We start from the raw sequence: 3,690 nt of genomic DNA, 5'->3' as shown, positions 1-3,690 counted from the left end.
GTGTTTCAAAATAAAAACTTGAATTATACTTTGTTTCAAATTGTTTTTTCAAAAATATTCCAAGCATTTTTTTTTCATGTGTATCTTTATTATAAGGAACAGAAGAAGTAAAACAAATTTACTAAGTACATTCAATGAACCAGTTAACACTGGAGCTAAGGACAAAATTATAACAAAGTACAACAACCAGAGAAGCTGCTGAATGAAGTAAAGTTAAACACATTAAAACATGGAGAAAAAAAATGACTAAGTATAAACACATGGAGAAAAAAAAGACTAAGTATAAACACATTAAAACATGGAGAAAAAAATGACTAAGTATGAATATAGAGTGACACAAGCTGCACAGAATAATTATAACAAACAAGACTATCAGAGGAGCTGCTGAACTAAGTTAGACATTAACAAGATTAAAGCTAGAGTTAAAGTCAAATAATCTGACAAAGTATAAACAATATAACAAGTATGTCTCAGCCAAAATAAAATGCTAAGTTAACAGCTAACAATTGTCACAGAAACATGTTCAACAGCTCTGTCAGTAATCAGTGACACAACTGCAGAGACAGTGGAGACTTGCACTTATCATTAAAGAAGAACTCTTCAGTGATAAGTTTAAGACTCAAACACTGTCTCTGCAGTTGTGTCACTGATCACTAACAGAGCTGCTGAACATGTTTCTGTGACAATTGTTAGCTGTTAACTTAGCATTTTATTTTGGCTGAGAGAGAGAGAGGTGGTCTTCACCTGCTGAGACACACTGACATTATGGTTTAGACTGGATGGGCAATGTATTGTGTGGTTATTTTGAATTAATCTGAGTTGGAAAAATAAATTGGTCTAAAAATAGATCCTAAAGGGGCTTGATTAGATAATTTAATAAATAGACAGTACACTTTATTTAATGCTGTAACTTTATTTTCACTCTTTACATTTACAGTTTACTGTTAAATTACTCAATGATTATTGATTGAAATCTTAACATAAGTCGCTGAAGAAATGATAATAGTTCATGTTCAGTAGAGAAGGAAATGATAATATTTAGTTTTGGTCTAATAATCAGTTAAAGTAAATCTATTTTTATGGTGAGCATGGGATTAAAGTAGCATTTTTTTTTAAACGAATTTTTGATTATTTTTGTATGCAAGATTGTATAATTACATAATGATTTTATGCATTTCCAAAATTGTACTCCTTTAACAACACAATATTATATTCGTTTTACATTTATTTTGTGAACACTGGGTTTATTTATATTATAGAAAAAAGCAGCACGGTTTTCAAAAGACGACATTATTGTTTGATTGTTGTAAAATTATATATAAAAAAACGTGATAGAAACATAGTACAATTAAGATTTTTTTTATTTGGACACACATTTTACAAAGTGACCGTTCACTTATTTAAAATATAAAGATACTATACAGAAAGATTAGTTTAATCATTTTATTTGGCAGGTTGAGCAGGAGAATTCAAAGTCTCTAGTGACAAAGACGATCAATTAGTTTTAGCTATTAATAAAAACAGGAATTTAAAGTTTATTTGAGGAGATTGTGAGAGTAATATCTTTAATGCAGTTAAAAGTTTAAGACTTAATAATTCTAGTCATTCTATTGACAGGTCACTGATAAAATTAGAGCAAGTAAATATTAAAAGACATTTGATGTTTTTTTTCCCCCACAGAAGGTTTGTTTTAAAAGTGGACAATATTAGCTGTTATTTAGACAAATCAGGATTCATATGAGAAGACACTGATCTGTTATCTTACTAAAATGGATTAAAATTATCATCACGTTATATTTAAGAGCTTAAATTACATTTTAATCAAGTGAGAAGTAGCTAATTTTCTCATAGACTTACATTACATTTGAATCGGGTTAATTTTCAGAATTATCAGAATATGTCTACGTAATACAGTCTGTTTTTTAATAATAGAATTGGTGAATATAAATGAAACTACATTGATATGATGTCTCAGCGTGGTAAAAGAAGCCGCTCACCGAGTCTTCATGGCGGCTCGTCTTCTTCATCCAGCGTGGCTTCTCCAGCAGAACATCCGGGAACTCTTGGCTTTGGCCGACACGAAACGACAGCTTCCTAAACAAAACGGTCACGGTCAGCGTCACAGTATAAAGTATGTCTTCAACATTAAAAACAATCATTTTTCAGCAGCAGTTACCACCACATGTTTGTCACCGCTGCTCCTCGTCCTTCCGCGTGTCTCCTCCTGCACCTGCGTGCGCGGAAGTTCTGAATGACAAACAGGAATTGGAAGATTCCAAAAATAGTTGTATCTAAACTGCCATCTGGTGGACAAATGTGATAGTATTGCTACTCAAAACTTGACACTGCCCTCCGGTGGACAAACGTAATATTACTGCTGCTCAACTGTTCAATCTTACATATACAAGTAGATTGATTCCAAGTCGAGGGATAATTAATTCACAGTTGCTCAACTCTTAAAACTGCCCTCCGGTGGACACACGTGATATTACGTGTAGATGAATTGATTCACGGCTGCTCAGATGTTAAAGCTGCCCTCCGGTGGACAAACGTGATATTACGTGTAGATGAATTAATTCACGGCTGTTCAACTGTTAAACCTGCCCCCCGGTGGACACACGTGATATTACATATAGATCAGGGGTCTCAAACTCAATTTGCCTGGGGGCTGCATGAGATATAGAGTCTGGGTGAGGCTGGGCTGCATCACAGGTTTCCCGTTGAAGGTCTCACCTGATTCACATACTACAGCTTCTCACCTTTCCAGTGATGCTCCATATAGCCACATTTACTGTGGAAACAAAAAAAAACAAAAAACACCCCCATATCAACAGCTGTGTGATCAGCACTGCTCTGCAGAATAGCTCGCCACCCAGTGGCTGAAACTTGCACTTTTTAAGGTGGAACGGAAACTTAAAGAGAACCGGAGGCGAATGTGGTGCCAACTTCAGCGTTCGTCTATTTTCCATGTATCCTTAGCTGTGTGTCCAAAAGTTCTCTGTCGCTCTCGCCGACAAGATAGCTGAACAGTTCTACCTTCTGTTTACCCTCGGCCAATGCCAGGTCCACATAGAGAGCAAACTCGTCCCTCCAATTCTTCCACGTTTTAGAAAGGTTGCTGGAGTCCAAACACAGCGTCTGTGGCGGCTTCAGTCCGTCCATGGCGTCACACGGCAGCCTCACGCTAGCGGCTAAAACAGGTAACTCCCTTCCGACCGAGTCTCAGACCGAGTCCTCCTCCGCTGCCACCATTGTAAAGTATGCAACTTCGTCTCAAGAAGCGTACACCCTGCTTACTGTTTAACCCTACTGGGTAACAAACGTTCGCGTGTAAGGTCCATACAGCTCGGTTCGGTAACTCCGGTGGTGTTACTTCAAAACATGTCCGTGTGTCACACTGAACAACAATAAAGGTTCCTAACAATAATTCCTATTGTTACATATGTGACTGAGCACTAAATGAAAACTTTGTACTAAAAGTTACGTGAAATTATTATTGCTATTCAGAACTTCAAACAATAAAATCAGACGCTCAAAGTAGAAATAATATCTAACAAAAAGACAAGCTAACATGTTAGCAAAAAACTTTTTGATAAATAAGAAAGTATAAAGTACTACTACACATGACCAGGACAAAACGACAGATTGAAAAAAAACTTTTTTCTTTTATTAGAACAATACGGCAGATAT

This window comes from Microchirus variegatus (assembly GCF_963457635.1).
Source record: "Microchirus variegatus genome assembly, chromosome: 20".
NCBI classification, from domain to species: domain Eukaryota; kingdom Metazoa; phylum Chordata; class Actinopteri; order Pleuronectiformes; family Soleidae; genus Microchirus; species Microchirus variegatus.
This window is presented reverse-complemented; position numbering follows the sequence as displayed.